This window comes from Danio rerio, chromosome 19 (assembly GCF_052040795.2).
Source record: "Danio rerio strain M-AB ecotype USA chromosome 19, GRCz13ab, whole genome shotgun sequence".
Lineage (NCBI taxonomy): Eukaryota > Metazoa > Chordata > Actinopteri > Cypriniformes > Danionidae > Danio > Danio rerio.
The window spans coordinates 9,453,799-9,467,184 of record NC_141039.2 but is presented as its reverse complement, the minus strand read 5'-3'; the positions used below and the strand labels follow the sequence as shown (position 1 = coordinate 9,467,184).

At 38.1% G+C, this 13,386-nt stretch overlaps 1 long non-coding RNA gene across 1 annotated transcript; it reads right to left on the bottom strand.

Moving 5' to 3' along the window:
* Positions 1 to 7,645: 7,645 nt before the first annotated feature.
* On the bottom strand, positions 7,646 to 10,798 carry LOC141378971 (uncharacterized). The gene is made up of 3 exons (XR_015517328.1): positions 10,244 to 10,798; positions 10,020 to 10,187; positions 7,646 to 9,627 (listed from the first exon to the last, which is right to left on the bottom strand). It is a non-coding gene; the product is annotated as an uncharacterized LOC141378971 (long non-coding RNA).
* Between the last annotated feature and the right edge of the window lie 2,588 nt (positions 10,799 to 13,386).

The following is a 13,386-nucleotide window of genomic DNA, read 5'->3' as shown; positions in this document are numbered from 1 at the left end:
TTGCACAAGCACTGCCCACCAAAACATTTGAGTACCACTCAAACATCTGACTACCACCTACTGGAGCATAGCCCACACAAACAGACGAGTACCGCATACTCGAGCATGTCCCACCCAAACATTTGCGTACCACCCAAACACCTGAGTACCACCCAAACACCTGAGTACAACCTACTCAAGCACCACCCACCCAAAGAGCCAAGTAACTCCAACTCGAGCACCGCTCACCAAAACACCTGAGTACTAGTGCCACCAACTCAAGCACCACCCACTCAAACCCCTAAATACCTCCTACTCGAGCACCACCAACCCAAACATTTAAGGACCACCCAAATGCCTAAGTACAACCTATTCAAGCACCAGCCACCCAAACAGACGAGTACCTCCTACTTGAGCACCGCCCACCAAGATATCTGAGTACCACCCAAACACCTGAGTACCATCCAAACACCTCAGTACTACTCAAATATCTGAGTCCCACCTACTCAAGCACCACCCGCCCAAACTGCTGAGTACCCCCTATTTGAGCACCACCCACCCAAACATCTGAGTAACACCCAAACAGCTGAGTACAACCTACTCAAGTACCACCCACTCAAATAGCCAAGTACCTCCTCCTCGAGCACCCCCCACCAAAACACCTGAGTATTACCCAAACACCTGAGTACCACATACTCAAGCATGACACACCCAAACCCCCGAGTACCTCCTACTTGAGCACCACCCACCCAAACATCTGTTGACCACCCAAACGCCTGAGTACAACCTATTCAAGCAACACCCACACAAACAGCCGAATACCTCCTACTTGAGCACCGCCCTTCAAGATATCTGAGTACCACCCAAACACCTGAGTACCAGCCAAAGACCTGAGAACCACTCAAACATCTACCTACTCGAGCACCCCCCCCAAACTGCTGATTACCCCCTATTTGAGCACCCCCCACCCAAACATCTGAGCACCACCCAAACACCTGAGTACTTCCCAAACACCTGAGTACAACCTACTCAAGTACCACCCACTAAATAGCCAAGTACCTCCTCCTTGAGCACCGCCCACCAAAACACCTGAGTACCTCCTACACGAGCACCACCCACCAAAACACCTCAGTACCACCTACTCAAGCATTACCCACCCAAACCCACGAGTACCTCCTACTCGAGCATCACCCACCGAAACATCTGAGTACCACCCAAATCTCTGAGTACCACCTACTCAAACACCATTCACTCAAACACCTGAGTTCCTGCTACTCAAGCACCACTTACCCAAACACCTGAGTACCACCTACTCAAGCACTGCCAACCCAAACAGCCAAGAAATTCTTACTTGAGCACCACCCACCAAACACCTGAGTACCAAGTACTTGAGCACCACCTACCCAAACACCCAAGTACCTCCTGCTCGAGCACTACCCACCCAAACACCCGAGTACCCCCTACTGGGAAGCAGCCCACCCAAACACCTGAGTACCACCCAAATGGCCGAGTACCACCTACTCGAGCACCACCCACCAAAACATCTGAGAACCACCCAAACAACTGGGTACCACCCAAACACCTGAGTACCACTAACTCAAGCACTACCCACCCAAACACCCAAGTACTTCATACTTGATCACCGCCCACCAAAACATCTGAGTACCACTTAAGTACATGAGTAGCACCTACATACCTGACTACCACCCACTCAAAAACCATCTACACAAACACCCGAGTACCTCATACTCACGCACTGCCCACCAAAACATCTGAGTACTGCCTGAACACCTGAGTACCACCCAAGAACATAAGTACCACCCACTTAAACACCATCCACACAAACCCCTAAGTATCTCATACTCGAGCCCCACCCATCAAAACATCTGAGTACCACCCTGCTCAAGCACCATCCACACAAACACCCAGGTTCCTCATAGTACCAAGTGCTCGAGCACCACTCACCCAAACACCCGAGTCCCTTCTACTTGATCACCACTCACCAAAACATCCGAGTACCACTTAACACCTGAGTAGCACCCAAACACCTGAGTACCACCTACTCGAGAACCACCTACGCAAACACCCAAGTACAGCATACTCGAGCATTGCCCACCAAAACATCTGAGTACCACCCGAACACCTGAGTATCACCCGAACACCTGAGTACCACCTACTTGAGCACCGCCCACTTAAACACCTGAAACCAACACCCCCATTTAACAAGGCCAACAAACATACCCCAGTACTAATTTCATCATCTGTCTTGCCACCATCTGCTTATTCTCACCACCACAGCCATCAAAAGATGTCCTTCATTCAGCAGAAAGACAAAAGAAACATTTTGACACACACACACACACACACACACACACACACACACACACACACACACACACACACACACACACACACACACACACAGCAACTGTTTGCTTTTTCAAAGGTACAGCCATGTTCCCTCTTTTCATTTGGAGCAGTAATGAGTGAGCTAAATCGGGATAAATTAGTTTGAGTTTCTTCCACCGAATAGACTGTGGTGTTGTTGTCCAGTGCACACACTGCAGGGCGTCTCTCCGGGATGCAAACTAATGACTGTTTCGTTGCGATCAATTAAACCACTGCTTTACCTAAAAGCTCCAGGGGTGCCAACCTGATTGTAGTTAGCTGGAAAATCTGCTGAATGTCTCCAGCCCTCAAGGATAAGGATTACGCTGCCTGTGGCTCTTTGTGTCTTTGTGTTTGTCTCTCTCTCTCTGTGTCTCTCTCTCACTCTCCCTCTCTCTGTATGTGGCTAGAATGTGTGTTGGGGAGTAGCTAACCAAAAGTAACAAAATGACTAAATTAAAGGCACAGTACTCCCAAATATGAAAATTCTGTCATCATTTATCATCCCCCTCTCATCACAAACTTGTATGATGTTCTTTCATCTGTGGAATGTAAAAGAAGATATTTTGAAGAATCCTTGTGTCTGATATTAGATGGTACCCAGGTAGCAAACAATTCTGGCCCAGATTTGGCATAAAGCTGGCACAGCAGGCATTCATCCGGCACTGGCATACAGCATGTAGGCCAAACATGGCCTGGGTTTTGCAGAGGTGGCACCATCTTTAAGACAGCACACAAGAGATTGGCCAGTTATCAAATGTATTATTTGGCCCCAGATGTTAAAAATTGACGTGTGGGCGATGTAAGTTTGGCCTATCTTGACCCACATTTAAAATAAATTGTAATTATTTTTTGAGCAAAGAAATATTTTAATGCACTAAGTCAATTCCATCTTCCTGTTTGTATCTTCTAATGCCTTCATTTTAATCCAGGAAACAATCAAGTTTATTAATTAATTATTTGAATTGTTAATATATTGTTTCCTGTTTCAAAATTAACTGAATTAAATCTACATTACAGATATTTTTAAACCAAATTATTATTTTACAAATTATATTATTATTAACCAAATTTCAATGTCAAGATTTTTTTTTTAATTCTGATTGTCTCATTCCATGTACAAGAACACATTTAATTATTCTGCTTTAGAATTAAAAAGAAAAAAAAAAAGTAATATAACGGTCATTAAATTACAAAAATGTTCTTAAATTTACATTTTGTGGTAAATTTCTGTAATTTAACCTCTGCTGTTTTAACGGCCGTTATTTTACTTTTTTTATATACCAAAATAAACCATAAAACTATTGATTATTTTTACAGTGTAGACAATGGCCACGCCCCAAAACCCAAAAACATATATTTTAATTATTTAGTATAAATAAAAATAAATCTGATTATTATTATTATTATTATTATTATTATTATTATAAACAAATAACAGAAATCAATCTTAAAGGTAACTGGAAAACAATGTAAAGACAAAACTGGCGTGAGAGTCTAAGATCTCTTAGCTTGAATATTAAAGACAATTCTATAGGATAGGCTACAAAAAAAAAATGTTTTATGTAAATATCTGTTGTCTTAGACTCATGGCTGAGAATTTATCTTACCTTAGACCTTACCTTAAGTCTTACCTCCCTGATTTCCTGCATCAACTTTCAAAGCTCGCTGTGTGCCGACGCCTCTGCCTAAAAGTTACTCCAGTTTCACAGCACAAAAGCAGAGTGTATTTTATCCGCGGGCATGTAAACAACTGATATTCACACCGAGAGCGGAACAGCAGACTTGAGGTGTGCGGGAATGGTTTTATGCGCGCATGCGCCAGTTTGCTTTTTACAACGCTCTTTCAGTTTGCGCATGCAAAAGACGCCAAATGTTAGTGGCCCCTAACATCTTTATTCTAGGATTATCAGTCTAAATTAATACACTTGCATAAAGTAAATCGTATCTCAAAGCTTACTGGGGCTGGATTATTTTTATTTTTTTGCACTGTCTCCCCATGCCGCCCCTTAGCAAGATGCTGCCCTGGACGATCGCCCATATTGCCCATGCCTAAATCCGCCACTAATGGCATATTATCTGATATCTATAGGAAATAATCCCAAAAAGCAATTGACTGTGTAAAGCAACATAAAACAAAACAAAAATATGATGTATATGTAGAGTTCAGCAGCAAGTCAGCTGGAATCAGCTGATCAGCGAGACCTAGCTGTCACTCAATTGGCCACGGCTTTAATTATGCAGATTTAATATAGCTTAATAAAAACGAAAAGGATTCACCTCCCTCACACTTGTCATAAGGGTCAATATTAGCTATATGCACCAAAACCAGCTTTTGTACCAGGCTGTTAACGTATTTATCAGCTGTAAAAAATGGCCAATTTAGCATTGCAGTAAATGAACATCTGGAGTTATTGGAGCCAGCCCCTAAAGGCAAGTTGATGAATTGCAGTTTCAGTTACTTCCGCATTGGCTTCACGAGGGAGAGCGAGAGGTTGCCACTTGGGACAAATGTGTAGACACAACTCCTCTGTTTTTTGGCATTCTATCGTACTCTGCATGTTTTTTTTCCTCATGTCAACCAATTAGTAGAGTTCAAAACATGAAAATGGTCCATCTTCAGAAACAATAATCAGCAAAATATGTGAGCTTCATTTGGTTCAGTGCCATTGTTTACATTCTGTGCCACCAATATGGCCGACTTATGCCACCAAAACACTCTATAGCACCAGGGTTTGTTCTAGTCAAACAAAACCAACTGTGAACACACCTTAAGTAGCGTTGATGCACTACTTTTGGATCTTTTTTACCTAAAATGGTAGTCTGGCTGCTTTAAATGATGACTTTTGAGTCTTTAGTTTTGTAGCAGCTGTCCAGCACTGTTGGCATGTGTGCTTCACATGTTTGCAGGGGTCTGTGGGTTTGCAGAGGCTTGCGTGTGTGCATTTAGTAGGGTGTGTGCATGTTTGTGTGTTCATAGCAGTGTGTGTGAGCATGTGGGTGTGGATCTTTGCGTAAATTCAGCCCCAGCTGTTGTGCACAGTAACAAAAATAGCGGATTACAGCTAAATATAGGGTGAAAGACGGAGAGGGAAGGAGAGCAGGGTGAAAGGGAAGGAGGGACGGAGAGGGAAGGAGGGATAAATAAAAAAGAACAAGACACTGAAGGATGGCAACATTAGGAAAACCAAAGGGATGAAAAGGATTAGCAGCAAACGAGAGAAAGAGAGAATGAGGATTAGAAGGCGTTTGAGGGATAGAGAGAATAAAGACTGACTGGATCAAATGAGACAGACATGGTAAAAGGAATTCTTAAGTACTAAACAAACAAACTGGATATTAACAATACTTAGAAGCGGCGTCAGATTAAGAGAGCGATGACAGGCATTAAAAAAAGATCAAAGTTTACAAGAGTGAGCGCAGCGTAAGAATGCCCTTTTGATGGATTATCTTCTGTGATTATGCAAGAGATGTTATTCTGCGCTTTTCCTTGAAACAAAGCTTTTGAAAAAGGCCAGAAATGGTGTTTTAGCATCTTATTCTTCCCCAATATACAGTTTTGTAGAGGAAATGGAGGCGTTAAGCAGACTGCTGTAGAGCTTCTCTCTAATTTCTGTCTAAATGAAAATGTATAGCGCAGATTATGGCCTCTATAAACATATAGCTTAGGAGCTGCTGGCTCTTTTCTTTTCTTTTTTTGAAGACTGTCATGCCTGTGTATTTTCGGCTCAAGGAAACCAGATCCAATTTGAAGCGTTTATAAATAGAACTGAGGCTCAATTGCAAGTAATTGTTTTTTTAGATTTCAGTAGAAAACTAAGAGCTGTATGACAGATGTCTATACAGCATTAGAGCATTGCTGTTCTACAAATTATAATTGTTCATCTATATATATCATAATATATTATTATAAATATATAATACTGCAATGCAAGTATAACTAATCCCTTTTTACAGTGTTAATTTAGTGATTAGTTATACTTTACTTTAAAAAGTGAGTAAACTCATTGTAATTGGAGCTGTTAAGTTGACAACTTAATTCTTATACGTTTGCACATAGTTAATAAATAGGTATTTTTTCATAATTATTTATTCATTAATTTTCTTTGTGGCTTAGTCCCTTTATTAATCTGGGGTCACCACAGCAGAATGAACTGCAAACTTATCCAGTACATGCTTTATGCAGCGGATGCCCTTCCAGCCGCAACCCATCTCTGAGAAACATCCACTCATTCACACTTATGCACTACGGTCAATTTAGCCTACCCAATTCACCTTTACCTCATGTCTTTGGACTGTGGGGGAAACCGAAGCACCCAGAGGAAACCCACACGAAAGCAGGGAGAACATGCAAACTCCACACAGAAACACCAGCTGACCCTGCTGAGGCTCGAACCAGCAACCTTCCTGCTGTGAGGCAACAGGACTACCTACTGCGCCACCACGTGTTTTTATTTTTCCCAGTTTATTAAGTTGCATTATAGGACCTTGTTCTTTCTTCCAACAACTTTTAACCTTAAAAAATTTTTAAAGTGACTTTTTTTTTCTTTTTAACATTTTTTATAGTTTAAAGTGATACATTCAATTCTATTCAGTTCACCTTTATTCGTATAGCGTTTTTACAATGTAAACTGTGTCAAAGCAGCTTCAAATAGAAAATCATAGTAAATTGAAACAGTGTAGTTCAGTTTTTAGTGTTCAAGTTCAGTTCAGTTTAGCTCAGTTCAGTGTGGTTAATAATCCCTACTGAGAGTCCAAACACTGACGAGCAAATCTATCGATGCGCAGCTCTACAGATCCCGAACCATGCAACCCAGTGGTGACAGCAGCAAGGAAAAAGCTTCACCAATTGGTGAAAGTAAATATTTTAAAAACCTCAAGAGTAACCAGGTTCAGTCGGGCACGATCATTTCTCCTATGGCCAAACGTCTTGTGCAGAGCTGCAGTCTGTGCACCAGAGGCTTGAGAATGCTGGACCTCATCGAAGACTCGTTATATACAGTTGAAGTCAGAATTTGAATTAGTTTTTATTCTTTTTTAAATATTTCCCAAATGATGTTTAACAGAGCAAGGACATTTTCACAGTATGTCTGATAAATTTTTTTCTTCTTGAAAAAGCCTTATTTGTTTTATTTATGCAAAAAATAAAAGCACTTTTAAATTTTTTAAAAACCATTTAAAGGACAAAATTATTAGCCTGTTTAAGCAATTTTTTTTTTCGATAGTAAAAAACAGGGGGTCTAATAATTCAGGGGGGCTTATAATTTTGACTTCAACTGTATATTGTCTAGGTTGGTGTTGTATAGTATAATACAAGAAAACTGTTAATAAACTGCAGTACATTTTCTGCTATTTTACAGACTTATTTCTTTAAATATTTTTTTCTTTTACAATATATTATTTCAAACTACTTAAAAATCAAAATAAGTCACTTTGTTCAACTGTAGAGTTGAATTTTCAACATCAAGTCGACAGAGTTGAGATCAGGGTCTCGTGATGCAATTTACAAATAAAAACAATTGGAAAACACCTGTGAATCACAAAATTCAGAAACCGTTAACTAACAGATTTTTTTTTAACAGACACAATTAACTTTACTTTTAATAGTGAAGAAAAATAAATCTAGTTTTTGCCACATTTTGAAAATGCATGTGGAAACTGTAAGCCATATTGTAAAGAAAAAGAACAACACACCTTTATCTCGACAGGCCACAATATTTGACGTATAATTCATATTTTATAGCACATACCGTCGCACGTCAAAATGTGTAACTTTGTTGCAGTTATAAATATAGCATGCGTTCCTTCCTGCACTTTTCTCTTGGTAAATGCAGCTCAGTCTGTCATGATGAAGGCTCATCTCTTCTGTCTCTCATGGCTGTCAGTTTGCTGGATCACACAAGTCTGGCTGGGCCCCAAATTAGCGCTTGCTGAAAAAAGCCTTGAGGAACCAGGAGCTTCATGCACACTGACACTCTTCCACCTCCAGCCGCCGCCGCTTCTCAAAAACAAAGACTCTAATTGCGGGATGTGTTTGGACTCGTCTGCGCTCCGGCTCACACTCAACCTCATACTGGCCAGCAGCAATTTTGGACTTTGCGACTCCAAATGATGGCGTTTTGCGGCGCAGCCAAGAAACTGAGGAGTAAATTAGTCAGAACTGAAGCTGTAATTCTGCCTCATAAGAAGTTTGGATCACCCCTATTTAACCTGTTTAGTTTATGAGGATGATACATGAATGAAGACTCCAAGAAATGAACGCCAGCACATGCCATCCAATAGTGAAAATGTCTAATATTAAAAAAAAAAAACTTGATGATCATATTCTCCGGCTTGATTTGACATCTTGTGCTTCAATGGTGCTTAAATAAAACAACAATGTGAAAAAAATCTCTACGTACACTGTAAATAATTAATGCTAATGTTGGGCAAGCTTGAAAAATGTAGTGAGCTAAGCTATTAGCTACTCTACTTAAAATGTAGCTTAACTAAAGTCAGGCGTTTTCAAACTTTTAGGACACATATATACACACATACACATCACAAAATGCAGAGGTTTTTTTTTTCCTTTCCATTCGGCTTTCCATTAAAACAACACTCTTCCACCAGTCCTTACCTTATATTCGCATCTATTACCAAAGTTTGTCATATTTTACTGGAACGCATCACTGGAACGCATTACCTCTACAGGTGCCTAAAAATTAGCTGTGGATCTGACGTTAATCATATTTCCTTTAGTGAACGCATAAAAATCATCATCATAATTACGATTGCACGCCTCAACATCTCGCGCTCCCTTAATAGGTGCTGGCACTAAATCCTCCCCACCATAGTATACTTCAGCCTTTACTACAGTAAACTAAATATCACAAGCACAACAAATTAATTTGAGTACTTCACTATTGTGTAATTCAAAATCAATATAGTACTTATTATGAATTACTAAAGTATTTTTTGAGCACAGCATCAGACTTAACGTTATTGCATTTTAACATGCACTTCTTGAGATATTGTGATGAGGAACGGTTCCAGAAAGTAGGTAAGACAAAAACAAAAGCCAAAACAATAAAATAAACAAGTAAATAACAGGGTGAGAATCTGAAAACGTAGTTAAAATCAGGCTGTCACAAGGAATTTTCTTTTTCTGGATTGCTTTTGAAAACACGGTTCAGTTGGGTTAAGGGAAGGAGGTGATCGGGTCAACCTGTGCTTTTTAAAACACTATAGGTTGGGTTTAGGGTAGAGGGTGATCGGGTCAACCTGTACTTTTTAAAACACTATATGTTGGGTTTAGGGTAGAGGGGGATCGGGTCAACCTGTGCTTTTTAAAACACTATAGGTTGGGTTTAGGGTAGAGGGTGATCGGGTCAACCTGTACTTTTTAAAACACCATAAGTTGGGTTAAGGGAAGGAGGTGATCGGTTCAACCTGTGCTTTTTAAAACACTATAGGTTGGGTTTAGGGTAGAGGGTGATCGGGTCAACCTGTACTTTTTAAAACACTATATGTTGGGTTTAGGGTAGAGGGTGATCGGGTCAACCTGTGCTTTTTAAAACACTATAGGTTGGGTTTAGGGTAGAGGGTGATCAGGTCAACCTGTACTTTTTAAAACACTATATGTTGGGTTTAGGGTAGAGGGGGATCGGGTCAACCTGTGCTTTTTAAAACACTATAGGTTGGGTTTAGGGTAGAGGGTGATCGGGTCAACCTGTACTTTTTAAAACACCATAGGTTGGGTTTAGGGTAGAGGGTGATCGGGTCAACCTGTGCTTTTTAAAACACTATAGGTTGGGTTTAGGGTAGAGGGTGATCGGGTCAACCTGTACTTTTTAAAACACTATATGTTGGGTTTAGGGTAGAGGGTGATCGGGTCAACCTGTGCTTTTTAAAACACTATAGGTTGGGTTTAGGGTAGAGGGTGATCGGGTCAACCTGTACTTTTTAAAACACTATTGGTTGGGTTTAATGAAGAGGGAGGGTGGGGCAATGGGTCGAACGGTCATTCAGTCAGTCAGTCAATCAGTCGACAGCAGCGTCTTGTGGATTTATGTGGATTAAAATATTTATTGTCTTAACTTTTAGTCATATATTTTTTATACAACAGTGTGGAATTTTACATATTTATTATTCATTTTGTGAATTAACAATTTTCAATTAACATGAGGTGCTCTATTGGTCAATTTTAACATGCATAATCTTTATATTAAACACAAGTTAAAGGGAAAATTATTATGCCTAATGTGTATTTTGCTGTTTAATCACCATTTTAAATCTCTTTTGTCTATGCCATGATGGCAGTACATATTATTTTACTATTTGTTTTGCCAAAAGTATTCAGTTTAAAGTGCAATTTAAAGGCTTAACGAAGTTAAATAGTTTAACTAGGCAAGTTAGGTTAATTAGTCAAGTCATTGGGCTTCTGTAGTCAATCAAAAAAAAAAAAAAAAAAAAAAAAATATATATATATATATATATATATATATATATATATATATATATATATATATATATATATATATATATATATATATATATATATATATAAACTTTGAAATTAAAAACAAATATATTTTTTCAAGATAAACTTAAACCATAAAACTTTTTCTAGAAAAAAAATACAATATGAAATACTATGAAAATTGTCTTGCTCTGTTAATAATAACTTGCAAAACATTTGAAAAATAATAAAAAATCCACAGGCGGGCTAATAAATTGACATTCAACTGAACATAATATAAAACTTTCTAAGCATTTAATATTTTTTCAATTAAACCAACTGAACAAAAATTATTTATGTGTGGATTTGAGTAAAATGGTAATATTTGATTTCTTCTACACAATTCTGTTAACATTTCTTATCAAATTCAAACAAAATCTTGTCATTATTTTTTTTATTATTATTATTGTTATTATTATTATTTTTTACAAAAAATGACAATCAATCACATTAGGTAATGTTTTGTGACTGAAAATCACATTTTATCCATCAAATATTACTTTTTTAAATTTTTTTTTAACCTTTTCTGAAGTTAAAATAGTTTTCCAACAACAACAAAAAAAATGTCTGCAAACATGGCATTAATGGAATTTAATAAAATTGCTTTGAATTTATATTTCAAAATTGCTCAAAACCATACACATTTATTAATCCTACATATTTACATCTATCAAAACAACAATTTATGACAACCAATGGACTCTAAAAATAATGTAACATGGAATTTGTTTTGATTTTATGTCCTAAAATGATAAATAAGTAAATAATAATAATAATAATAATAATAATAATAATAATAATAATAATAATAATACTAAGATATGACATGAGTGCCTATGAGGACTTACTAAAAAACTCACAAACTTTCCATTTAATTTTTTTTAATCTCTTAGTCCTAAATAAGTGCCACATGCTAAAAGGTGCTAAAAGGTAATGCAGTCTACAAACATTATTCCCCAGAGAAAGTTCCAGAAAGATTATCTCATTCTGACACGCTCAATGTTATCAACCGTTTTAGATGTTTTGTTCTACGTCTTTATTATTTAACACCCTGTCTGACTGATCCTGCAACGCAAGCCCAAACCTGCTGGCCTGAAACACTTCTCTTTCCCTCTCTCTGTGTTTGCGTATGTGTGTGTGTGAGTGTGTGTTCACTTCACTTTTAACCGGACTGTGACACTTTCTTGATAAGCTTTTGTGTTTCCATCCTGCCAGTCGACTCTGGTTTGGCATTTCGTTTCTTTTGTTAGCTTGCTTTATACGGATTGCCAAGTAGTTGTTTGCATTGAAAGGGAGACTCCAGAAAACATCTTAATCCCTTTCTCAGTTTCACTCCGGTCACATAATCGTGATCGAAATAAAGATTCCCATGAGCCGTACAACAAAACTGCAAAAATACAAATAATAATAATAATAAAATACATGAAATATTCCTGCATCTCTCAGCTTTGAGCTGTGGGGGAAGGTGAAGATGCAAAAATAGATGAAGATAATCACAGATATTTCATCTCAACAACAAATGTTCGCATCGTATCTAAGACGATATTCAGTGTCCACAAAAACTAAAAACATTACAACAACAAAAATAGACTACCAAAAGTATGTAACTATCTTCATTTAATATAAAAACTTACATTAAAAAAATATATATATGTAAAAAAAAAAATCATAAGAATAAGACATATTGTTGAAGTCAGAATTATTAGCCCCCTGTTTATTTTTCCCCCAGATTCTGTTCAACAGAGAGGAGATTTTTTAGAGAACACATTTCTAAACATAATAGTTTTTATAATCTCTAATAACTGATATTTTTTATCTTTGCATTGATGACAGTAAATAAAATTTGAATATATATTTTTCAAGACACTTCTATACAGCTTAAAGTGACATTTAAAGGCTTAACTAGGTTAATTAGGTTAACTACTTAGTTTAGGGTAATTAGGCAAGTTATTGTATAAGGAAGAAGCCTCAGAAGGTAGATTTTTCCAATGAATCATTTGTTGATCTGCATCCCAATCATACCAAATACTGCAGAAAACCTATTGAAACTTGCATGGACCCAAGATTCTCACAGATATCAGTCAAGTTTGGTGAAGGAAAAATTATGGTTTGGGGTTACATTAAGTATGGGGGCGTGAAAGAAATTTGCAGAGTGGATGGCAACATCAACAGCCTGAGGTATCAAGACTTTTGTGCTGCTCGTTACATTGCAAACCACAGGAGAGGGCAAATTCTTCAGCAGGATAGCGCTTCTTCTCATATTTCAGCCTCCACCTCAAAGCTCCTGAAAGCAAAAAAAGTCAAGGTGGTCTAGGATTGGCCAGCCCAGTCACAAGACATGAACACCATTGAGCATGTCTGGGGTAAGATGGAGGAGGCATTGAAGATGAGTCCTGCACGAACACTTTCTTTGCCATTCCAGAGGACTTTATTAATAAGTTATTTGTGTCATTGCAGAGCTGTGTGGATGCAGTCCTCCAAGCTTATGGCAATCATACACAACATTAATTCTTTTTCCACTT